Source organism: Pantherophis guttatus, chromosome 1 (assembly GCF_059756535.1).
Source record: "Pantherophis guttatus breed Tessera chromosome 1, ASM5975653v1, whole genome shotgun sequence".
NCBI classification, from domain to species: domain Eukaryota; kingdom Metazoa; phylum Chordata; class Lepidosauria; order Squamata; family Colubridae; genus Pantherophis; species Pantherophis guttatus.
In genome coordinates this window covers 244,411,896-244,424,239 of record NC_142063.1, presented here as the reverse complement: position 1 = coordinate 244,424,239, position 12,344 = coordinate 244,411,896, and the positions used below count along the sequence as shown (strand labels likewise).

The 12,344-nt window shown below is 36.9% G+C and overlaps 1 protein-coding gene across 4 annotated transcripts in view; it reads left to right on the top strand.

Moving 5' to 3' along the window:
* Positions 1–9,689: 9,689 nt before the first annotated feature.
* Positions 9,690–12,344, top strand: part of POPDC1 (popeye domain cAMP effector 1) — a 37,595-nt gene continuing 34,940 nt past the window's right edge. For 2 of the 4 annotated variants that reach the window (XM_034409082.3, XM_087882608.1), the window contains exons 1-2: positions 9,731–9,915; positions 11,825–11,932. The gene's annotated coding sequence lies outside the window, so the exon portion shown is untranslated. Of the gene's footprint in view, positions 9,916–11,824; positions 11,933–12,344 lie in introns of all 4 variants that reach the window. The other 2 variants (XM_034409081.3, XM_087882607.1) reach the window with 2 other exon arrangements.

Genomic DNA, 12,344 nt, shown 5'->3' with positions numbered 1-12,344 from the left:
GGCAAATATTGGGGGAAGGGGTTCCCCTAGTCAAAAAGAAATGGAGAGTTTCCAAGTACTCTTAAACTGATGCCACTCCAGTGAACTGAAATAAAGGCACCAACTACTGTATATAAAAACTCTAAAACTCACATATATACAAACAAATCAATCAGTCTCCTTTCCTTTGCTCCAACATATCAGACTAACCTCGGGAACATGGAAAACTATCTAGGAATCCCATAAATCACAGTCTTACTTGTATCAGAAGAGTTTGAGATTTATAACAGGAATTGCGAGCACGTTTTTCATCTCAGATTTTGAATCTAAGCAATAGACCTGTATTTTTTAAGAGGTTATCACATAACAATAAAATTCTGCTATTCTAGAAAGGTCTAGTGTTGATAATCCCAGGTATTGACAGATAAGCGCTTGAAGGGTTATGGTAACTCTTTTAAAATATTCCTCCTCATAACTTAAAATTCTGTATTTATTGAAACCTACTGGTACAACAAGAAAGAGCAGGACAGGAGATAAGAACTTGAAGGGTACATAAGAACATAAGGCAGTGCCCTGCTAGATCAAACCAGGGGTGAAATGCTCCTGGTTTGGACTGGATCGCCCGATCCGGTAGCAATGGCGGCGGGTGGTTCGGAGAAGTAGCAAAAATCCCTGCCCCCCCATGCCCAGTTGAGCCGCGTGATCATCAGAGACTTTTTTTTTTTTTTTTACTTTTAAAAGCATTTTTTCTTCGGCCGAAAAAATGCTTTTAAAAGTAAAAAAAAAAAAAAGGCCTCTAATAATCGCGGAGCTCAGCTGGGATCGTCAGAGCCTTTTAAAAGCATTTTTTCTACAACCTCTTCGTCTGAAGAGGTTGTAAAAAAAATGCTTTTAAAAGTAAAAAAAAAAATTGGCCATGCCCACCGAGTCACATTACCATCCCCACCAAGCCATGCCCACAGACCCGGTAGTAACAAATTTTACATTTCACCACTGGATCAAACTATTGGCTCATCTAGTCCAGCAGTCTATTTTCACAGTGGCCAAGCCACTGCACAAGAAAGTCCACTAGTCGTCTTGTAGATAGTCTCAGAGTAGCCATGCTGCTACCAAAGCTAATGGCCATTGATTCCCTGAACTTCCATGAATTGGTCCAACTCTTTTGAGGCTAGTCAAATGGATTGCCAGCACATCTCACTGTAGCAAATTCCAAATTATGCTTTATATTAAAAAAAAAAAAACCTTTTGTCTATCCTGATTCTTCCAGGACTCAGTTTCATTGAGTGACTTCTGGTTCTAGAATTTGGGGGAAGGGAAAATAGCTTCTTGTGTACTTCATCTGCACCATGCATAACTGTATACCTCAATCGTGTTGCCTCCGCTGGGACCAAGAATACCAGCTGAGATTTTAGATTTATTCAAAGCTTGAGAAGTATTAAAAAGTCCTTCATTCTTCATAAGTTGGCCAATATTAATTTTTTTAGACAGCAATACTAGTTTATTATGCCATTTTACATGCAAAATCAACTAGAAAAATAATATTGTAACAATTGCAAACACATGGCCATTATATAGACAATGGCTTAATTTTACCCATTTTTCAGGATTGAATAATGTCTCTGAGCCTGGCTGTTTTCTTGCAGACATTTCATTACCCAAATGAGGTAACATCATCCATGCTAGTACTGATGATGTTATCTAGTTTGGGTGATAAAACATCTGCAAGAAAACAACCAACCTTAGAGAGCACCAAGAATTCATTTTAACCCTGAGTTACAAATATTCCCCTTTATTAATATCAGCTGCATTCTATAATCTTGGCCTTAACATCTCTTTAAAGGAAGAAAAAGTACACATTCTTTCCTATCTCACTAACTGATAAAAAGCTTCTGTATTTTTAAGAATAGTATAAGGAAAACGTATATTTCTTTGATTCTCAAAGTACAGCCTATATTATAATGCTGTTGTTTCTGTGGAGGGGACAACTAGGACAAATGCCATTATTTTTAAAGTCATGTTCAAAAGCCAGAAAGATTTGAGCAATAGGTTTTGAACTCTATGCTGTGAAATATTCCAGAATCTAGTTATCTGGCACTTTGCTTGATGTATCTGATTCTTGGCTAACCACAGGTTTATGTTTGCCATTTATTTTATTTAGAAGATTAGTAATGGTATGTTACTGTTCTGTTTTGGATTTATTCTGGTTTGTCACAACATTGTTTCTTTCTAGAAACAGAAATTATAGGACAATTAATTCAAACCAAATACATTAGATTCAATTAAGAGTAGTTGCAATATTGATAATAAAGATTCACAATGAATGTTGTCTTATATTTTTGTTGCTTATACTCAGGGGAAGCTTAGAAAATTGATGATTTATATATAAAAACTTTAAAAGAATTGAAACAATTTATATTTTCTATGCTAAATGTACTTGTCCAATATTGTACAGATGTGTACTTTACAAATATTTAAATTTTAGTAGAAACATGTATTTTCTTAGCATTTCAGAATAGTTTGACTTTATGGAATGGCAGGAGGTTTTAGAAATAGTTTTTAGTAATTTGAAAATGCATTAAATATGTTGCTACCAGCAGATATATTTAGTAGAAATGTATACATAAAAGCTTTTGTATGTTCAGCAATCCTATAAATATTCTGCATCCACTCTATTGTCCATGCAAATACATATGTATATGAGATTCTAAAATGTAATTGTTTAATTTTAAGATAAACCTTACGGTTTGTGAAGAACGTCTAATGTACTGATATTAACATCTAGCACATGTATGTAGAAGAAATCTGTAGATCTACAGTATCATGCCTATAGATATGGAGCCATGTGGACAAGGGACTGCTGCTGGTTTAGTTTCCCCCCAAATGTGCCCGTAAATACACAGGGCAGGAGGAAGGAGAAAAGCATTCAGACACATTAGTGAGGCAAAGGAGTTAAGTGAAAAGACTGTTTATTCTGTGTTATTGCACATTTGGTGTTTGTATAAATTAAATTAACATTCTCATCTTTTACTAAAGGACAACACAAAAAAGATAAACAGCATGCTCAAAAAAGCTTATAAACATTTCAATTTAATGGCTTTTCATTAATGAAATACAGTGATCCTTTCTGTAGACAAGTTGTTATTCGTGATATTCAATGAATATTGTATTCCCTCTGATGTAGACTACTATTTTAATAGGTTACTTCCCTGCTGTTATTTTTATAAGCTTTGATAATTAGTGGAAAAATAGGAATAATTACTAAATGTGTGTGAATAACAGATAACAGATTTTAGAATAACATTATTGTTTATTCTAAAATACATATATCCTACTTTTTATACAAGCTTCGAAGTTTATTATTTTAATGCAAAAGGCATGATGGAAAACAAGCAGCTATGGTAAAATACATCTACAGGAAGAATATGAAAAATATAGATTTTGTTATATAATCAATTTAGAGAGATATGGGAGAAAAGTATAATAACCAGGGGTGCATCTGTCAGCCAAGATCTAGTCTGAATTCAAAATATGAAAAGCATGATTCAATTTGAATTGAATCTATTAGAAGACAATATATGTAATTTAGAGTTGAACTGAGTGCTCTCTGAGTTTTGTCATTTGCTTGCAGACATTTCATTACCCAACTAGATAACATCATCTATGTGAAAGAGTGTGGGGTTTGCGCCATGTTTATATACAGCAGATTGCCCTACAACTTCTAAGGAGCAGATTTGAATTTTTAGAGCCGGAATGTCAAACTAACATCGTCACAGTAGCATCATGTGACGTATCGGGATTGTTTTCCCCCTTCGCTATAACAGGCATGGGCGTGGCCAGCACGTGACACATCCGATCCGTGGGCCAGGAGTTTGACAGCCCTGTATTAGAATCTCAGTTCAGTAAAGATCTATAAAGGATAACACTGAAAGTGTTCATTCTAAGGCCAAATAGGATTAGTGTAACAGGACAGTTATGGCCAGTTTAAAGAAAATTACTGCTTCAATTGGATAGATTCTGGGATTTCAAAGGGCTAATTTTTTTTGAAATATTCTGTAATCTTTCAAGGCAGAGATAGAAGGTAACCGTCAACTTACAACCACAATTGAACCCAACATTTCTGTTGTTAAGTGATTTTTGCCCCATTTTATGACCTTCCTTGCCACAGCTGTTAAGTGAATCATTGCAGTTGATAAATTAGTAATCTGGTTGTTAAGTAAATCTTGCTTCCCCATTGATTTTTTGCTTATCAGGAGGTTGCAAAAAGTGATCACATGACCTTGGGACACAGCAACAGTCATAAGTATGAACCAGTTGCCAAACATCTGAATTTTGATCACATGAACATGGGGATGCTGCAAAGGTCGTAACTCTGAAAAATGGTCATAAGTCACATTTTTCAATGCTGTTGTAACTTTGAACGATCACTAAACAAACTGTTGTAAATTGAGGACTACCTGTATTAGTATTATTCTGTATCATACTAATATGTTTCATATTCATAATTACTTGGCAGCAAGCACATTACTGCAAACTTGTTCAGGCAATAAACAAGCAATCTGTCCCTAAAGAAAAGGAGAAATATAAACAGCAGACAACCTTCTTCTCTTAATGCTGTAATAGTGTTTGCAGAAGTGATGAAAATCATTCGCCAGCTGCTAATAAGACTGATCACACCATTCAACATCTCCATTCAGCTATGTAAATATAGAAGGAAAGCTGCAGTAGTGCTTAAGATTGCAGAAAATCTATCAAATCTCTTAAGTCACCTTCAAATAACTGAACCGATTCAAATGCACTCGATTAGATACAGACATCAAATCTATCCAAATAAATAAATTGATTGAATCGCCTTTCAGTTCTGTCTTCTCATCAAAGATATCTGTAGACACTAATATTTGTATGACACCGAAGACTTCAGAGAAGTGGCAAAAGATTATATATAATTTAAACAATGTACCTGCGACACCCTTGGAATTCCAACGCATCTTGGCCCAGAAAGTTGCTTAAGTCTTTAATCAGATTTAAGACTTAAATAATCTCCAACTGACATTTGTTTTCACTGGTCACTAAATTTATGTATTTCCAAAGATGGAAATTATTTTATTCTATTAACCTGAGCTTGTTTTTTTTTTCTCAAAATGAAGGACTTTGAATCATTTGTTTCTTCTCAATAAGTTTTGAGAAAGCCCCTAGTGTAAATCGAGGTCCCCCAATATCAATAAAATATTACAAAACTTCAGCTGGCGCTACAAAGAAATTCCCTCTATTTTTGAAGGAAATTTTTGGTTATTTTTTTTCATGGCCCATCTAGTTTAGATGGGGTTTATCTTTTGTGTGTGTGTTTACATTGATGAGAATTCATCTGTCCTCGTACTGTTTAAAACATGGCCAATTAGGTGTACCACTTTCCTTCTTTTGGGAAAATCTGTGATTTGAGCACATACTTCTGTTCCACATAATGGAAAAAAGCAGGATAGCTTATTTAAGCTGAAGAGAATTTGGAAAGGAGAATTTGCTTTCTGCAAATGAATTTAAAATAGGAATCTGAAGAAAGGTTTGCAATTTCTGAAGAATAATTATGAAACAGCCTTGCTAGCTTTCTCAGTAAAGTTGGAGAATTGAAAATGATGAATGAATTTAATAAATAACCTTACCAGCAGTTTGTCAGGAGCAGAAAATATCCCATTTTAAAAGAATAACTCATTTCTCACATCATCAGTGATGACAGCCTATGGATTGTGTCCACTGTTCCTAGGACTGTGACAAGTGATAACCATTCTTGTTTAAACTGTGGATAAAGCGGATTTTTAATTAGAGGTAAGTCAACAGACCAAATTAATATTTATTGCTTGCGGAATGCATTAACATTATTATGCTTTCAGGAAATAATTATTTTTACACATTAAAAGCATGGGGCCTTCAGGTTCTATCATATAAATCTTCATGACAGTTCCTGCCATATGGCCAAACTGTGAAACATGAACAATTTTAAATAGTTTAAATTAGTTTTGGGAAGCCTACATGTATATAAATAAGAAAGCTTTGGAACTTAATTGTATGGATTCTAAACATTCCACGTTCTTTTAAATGTATGGCTATAGGTTCCACTACTTACAGTTAACAATTCTTTGAAGTAGGCTAAATTGAACGAAAGGCTGCACTTCCAATGTTCTGGAGACTGAAGCTGCAGGAAATTATATGAAATATCATGTTTTCAAAAGATAAATACAAGAGATGGTGCAGTTACTTCTTCATGATCACCCTTGCTTTACATTACCTTTTATATATCAGGTAACTGGAGGAAAAAGGTTTAGAAACAGGTTAGAATATGCATCTCCTATTTATAATAGGTGTGAAACCTGGTCATCAGTTGTGTTAAGTCTGATTGATTGATTGGATTTATGGCTTAGTAGTGGTCTGTACCAAACTATTATGTTTTGGCATGACATACATAACATGGTACATATTCACATCATAACAGCTGAACTTCATTAAACAAACCATGGCTAAGTGAGAAATACTGCAGGAACTAAGTCAGTGGAAAGGACCTTCTAGAGACCATTAATTGAGCCTTTAAGGACAACTCCTGTTGCATTAGTAACATTGACTAAAGTGAAACAGCCTTCTCAACCAGCACTTCTGGAGTCATTAAAAAACAGTTTTAATTTTTTTTTAAATCTCTCATACCAAAATACATCTTTCAACTTTGGGTACGAGAGGGCTACCAGATCTGGGTTGCAAATATTTGGAAAATGGCTAAGTGGCAGCAAAGAGAGAGAAAACTCTAGGAATCATCTGTTCTTTGCACTCCTATGTATGAGATCAAGGATAGTATTTTTGTTCACTTTGAGTCAGATTTGCTTCTTTATCTTTTATTACTGTACCAGTCCTTTTCTTAATCACGCCTTTCTCCTGCATCTTTAATCTTTTGAGCAATACAGTATCCTGGTTCTTGGTACACATTAATTTTATTCATTCATTCATTCATAGTGGACAACCAAGGCCTACCTGGAATGGGTTCGCTCTGGTGTCCAATTCCAGATGTCTCTCTGCCTGTGTATGCCTGTACATAAAGATTTCATTCCTGGGACTGTGCACTTGTTTTAATTGGGAAGAAGTGTTTCAGATATGCAGGAACACAGCAAGGCACTATTATTCATAACAGCAGCAGCCATTCTTTTGTTAAACTTTTTTCAGCCAACTGTCCAAAAGATGCAGCTGATTTCCAAATCTCATTCATTTAAAATAATGATTCTTTAAAGTCTTTGCAACATTTTTTTTCTTGCAGAAACCTATGAAAGGAGGGCTGTATTTTGACATAGCCAGGCATGGGAAACTGTGGAGGCTCTATTTAAAAAATGTTAATAAAACATCAGACTGTTACAAGTGAACTGGCAGCAACCTGTATCAACCATCAGTGCCAATAATATTTGTGATATATATTTTAAATGTTGTTGACTGAGTTTCATGTTTAATGAATAAAATAACAACAACAACAACAATTTTGAAAGCAAATATGCAAAAATGGAAAACAGTTCTAACAGCAAATGGGGAGAACATTGGTTAATCAACATCAAACGAGGAATCTTCCAGGGGGACTCTTTCACCACTACTGTTCAACATTGCATTAATTCCACTGACAATAATCCTACGAAACACAAAACTGGGATACCAAATCTCAAGCCAACATGGCAAGATAAACTATCTAGTATACATGGATGACTTAAAAATGTATGCGAAAAGCCCCACTGAACATAAATCAATATTCAACAGAGTTCAACTCTTCAGCAGCGACATCAAAATGAACTTTGGACTTGAAAAATGTGCTATATTATCCATGCAACGAGGAAAAATGGAAAAAATAGAAGGAATAGAACTGGGAAATGGAAGCATAGTGAAAGCATTAGCAAAGAATGACGGTTAAAAATACCTAGGCATAATGGAAGCAGATACATCTTGAATGAAAAAGTCAAAGAGTCAACGCAAAAGAATATATCAGGAGGATCCGCAAAATATTAAAATCAAAGCCAAAACAAAGCCATTAATACATGGGCAGTTCCAGTGATATGCTACTCAGCTGGAATCATCAAATGGACTTTGGCTGAACTGGAAAACTTGGACCAGAAAATGCGCAAACTTTTGAATATGTACCATGCTTTACATCCACAAAGTGACATTGACAGGTTGTACCTGCCAAGAAGAATAGGGGGCAGAGAGCTATTGTAAATCCATCAAACTGTAGAAGAAGAAAAACGAAGTTTGAATGACTGTGAATCAAAGTACAGAAAAATTGCTACATGCGGTAAAAACAGAGAACATTATAAAAACAACAGAAACAAAGGCAGAATATAAGGAAAAACAGCTAGATGACAGATTAAATGGATGGAAAACCAAAGCTTTACATGGACAGCACTTGAAAAACATTGAAGGAAAATGTGATAACAATTTGACATGGGCAAGGTTTAATACTTACTGCTCAAGAACAAGCACTACAAACTAATGCTATGAAAGCGAAGATACAAAAATCCACTGACAATCCAAACTTCCGACTTTGCAACGACAAAGTTGAAACTGTTTCACATTTAATATGTGAGTGCAGCAAAGTCGCACAAACTGATTACGAAGTTAGACATGATTGAGTTGCTAAATTAATCCACTGGTTATTATGTAAAAAATACAATTTATCTGTATTCGAAAAGTCATGGGAACATAAAGTGGAAAAAGTTATTGGAAATAAGAAGGTGAAGATCTTGTGGGACTTTCAAATACAGACAGATCGTCATTTGGAACACAACACGCCAGATATCACAGTTGTTGAAAACCGAAGTGTACAATTTATTGGTATCGCTGTGCCAAAATCGAAGAAAAAGAACTGGAAAAAATCACAAAATATCGCAACCTGGCCATCAAAACTACACAATTATGGATAAAACATGTGGCAGTGATACCCATTGTCATCAGGGCACTTGGCACCATGTCCAAGAATTTTACAAAGTACATCAAGAAATTGCAGCTTCCTGCAATAACACCAGAGGAACTGCAAAAGACTGTGGTACTCTAAACAACATACATTTTAAGAAGATATTTGGTCATACCTACCCTGTTTCTCCCCTGCTAATAAGCCCAATCGGGCTTTTGAGCGCACGGCAATAAGGCCAAGCGCTTATTTCAGGGTTCAAAAAAATATAAGACAGGGTCTTATTTTTGGGGAAACACGGTAGGATGCTGGCAGCAAATGGTATCAACCATCAAAGCCAGTCAATGATATTCGTGATACATTTTTAAATGTTCAGTTGACTGAGTTTCATGTTTAATGAATAAAGTATATAATAATAATAATAAATTTTAAAAAACTTGAACGTTGGCGAAGCTCCTTCGGACTGTGAATCCCTAAATTGGAGGCCCTTAAATTCTAGGCAGCTGCTTCAAAGAGCAGCAGAAGGGTGGCTTGTATTCTCAAGAAAAACAGAAGCGGTTTTCTTTCCCCAATAATTTGGAAGAAACTAATATTACTCCTTGGGCACTTAATCCCTCCTTCACTTTTGAGCTGTCGTGACATTCCGAATAGCTAAAGCGGCGACTGGCGATTACCAAGCACTCCCCCACCCCAGAGGAACAAGCAAGTCCCAAGAACTTTTACGCGGGCGGGCCGGGAAGAGCAAAGCGTATATATTAAAAAAAAAAAGCGCCTGCGCGTTCCCCCACACCGTTGGTTTCTGAGAGCTGCAAGCGCAGGGAGGGAGCTAGCGCCGCCCGCAAGTTACTGCTGGCGGCTGCTTGATGCCTATTTTAGTCAAAACCTCCGCTCCGTGGAGGGCGAGCACGCTTCCCTTCATGGTTCCTCTAGCAGGCGCAGCGGAGCCACAGGGCGCTCCCGTTAAGGACCTTTGAGTATAACACTCTGGAAAAGGCGCCTGGCAGCGGCGACGCAGACAGGTAAGGTTGGGACTAGGAGGAGCGAAGCAGGTAGGAGAAAATTCTGGGGCAGCCAGAAGAAGCTGCAGGGCTGATCAGTTTTGATAGGCAGCTGGGAAGACGCGCAGGGCTGGGCGACATTTTCCGCAACCCGGTCTACTCACGAGCCGCCCTTAGGCGGTGGAGTGGGGAGTGGGGGGGAGGTTCCGGTGCAAATCTAGTCCGGGTGAATTAGTTTGGGATACTTACATGCTTTAACATGGGCGCGCTGCTTCCCCAGAGCCTGACACTTTGTTAGCCTCGCCCGTTGGGTGCCTCCAAGTCCTGCCTATCTCCCGCCTTAGGCTACCCTTGGCACCTGCCCTCTGTACCGTCCTCGTTGGATTCTCACGTCGGGACTTGGAGAAAAGAACTGCAGAGACTCGCGCTAATAACCCGTGGGGTGACTGGAGTTGTGGCTGGAGTTCAGTTTGCGGGAGCTCAAAAAATAATAATAATAAAAAGCTCTTTCCTGCAAAAGCACCCCAAAGCACATTACAGAGGATTCTTAGGGTTCTCATCTGCTTTTAAACTAGAGATACCTTAGCTTCTTGTCATCCCCGGGTGGGGTGGGGGGTGGAGTCTAATTGCAAAAAGCAATATAATAATACTGTCCTCATTGTTTTGAATGGTACCTTGAAGAGGGGAAGGGGTGAGCATGGTCAGGTAATCCCTGTGCCACCATCTTTGAATGAGTCTATATCTGAAACAGAAGGCAAAGCAAATCAAAACCTTGCCCAGGTCTGGCTCAGTATGTGCAGACAACTAGTCCTCATTGTTCAGCACAAGCGTTACTTTAAAGCTGAAGTAATTTTCTGAGAGGAAGAAAAAGTACAGCCTTGTACAATCTCCATCCATGTTGGGAGAGGCTTGAATATTGTGTATGTTTTGTGTGTGTGCAGCATGATGAAAACTTACAATAAATTGGCAGTCCAGTTATGGCCAGATATGACCCTCCCCAGCCCTTCCAATTATAGTGCCCCTCTCCAAGATTCCTGAAGTTGCTGTCTAAGAGGAATATGATGTCTTTCCCTGTTATCCTGTTTTGTTGCTCATGTGGGCAATGTGTTTGAAACATCAAATTTAATAGCAAGTAAATATACTATGTTTATTGGTGTAAATATATTTCAAGTAATATTCCTTTGCCTAGGGTCTAGAATTAATATTGTAAAATAATATATTTGAGAGAGCTGTTTTGGCATGATGGTTAGGGCACCAGGCTGAGCCTGTAAGACTGTAGTCCTGCTTTAGGCATGTAAGAGGTTGACCTTGGGCTACAGACAATGGCAACCTCCTCCTGAAAGTATTGTCAAGAAAACTGCATGCTAACTTGAAAATGCACACGCACACATATATGCACTAAATCTTTTTTTAACCAAACATACATTAAAATGCACATTAAATGCCTACACACAAATACCCACATATCATACAATTTTAGCAAAATCTTGGACAATGTTGAATCATACATCAAAAAAGGGTAAAATGCAGATTGCTTTTTTACTATAGAATTATTGAGTTCTTCATAGAGACATTCACTTTGAACAACCAAGATCCCACTGATATAAAACAGATTATCATATCCAGTGGATATTTTTCTAACTGCCTGTATATCTGTGAAATTGGAGATCAATATTTCATGATGCTGGAAATTCGCATATTATCTCTCTCTCTCTTTGCTTCACTTTCAGAGCAACACCTTAAAATAAAACTAAAATAAAAATTAAAAAATAAATCTACTTGCATGTAGCAAATATATTTAAGGCACTAAACATAAAAATTATTACTGCGTGGTTTTAAAGATCTGGTTCAATCAATGAATGATGTATCATGAATCCAGACATAGTGTGAAGTAAGTTATGCTGTGTTTGTTTGTTTTTCTGGACAAAAGGGCTGAAGCAGAAGCGCACAGAATATGTGTGGAATGACTTCTGAGGTTGTTGGTTCTTCCTTTATAATAGTCTCAGGGAGCTTTGCAATTGTCTAGCAACTTCATTGAGTAAGTTTAACTTTCTTCTGTAAGCCATTTTCTTGATTAAAATTACCCTTTTTTAGTTTCCGTTTAAAAATAGCACCCTACGCATGTAGAGAAAGGTTAAATATATTTTCTACCCTCAGCCTATGGTTATGGTCCATTCAGAATTTTTCCAACTCTTCAAAGAATTGTTGTGAAGTTCATACTTTTTTCCAACTGAAGTTGTTGTCCATCAAAAACCATCAATCTGCATTATGTATCAAAAATTACCATGATGAAATGCAGACAGCAGATGTGTTGCATTCTGCTAGTATAACTTGAGTATAAATCACATACGCGTGTGTGTGGACGCACAAACTAAAGAACTGTTGAGAGAATCACTATCAAATTTATTGCATATAGAAAAAATATCTAAGTTTTGACTATCATGGACTAG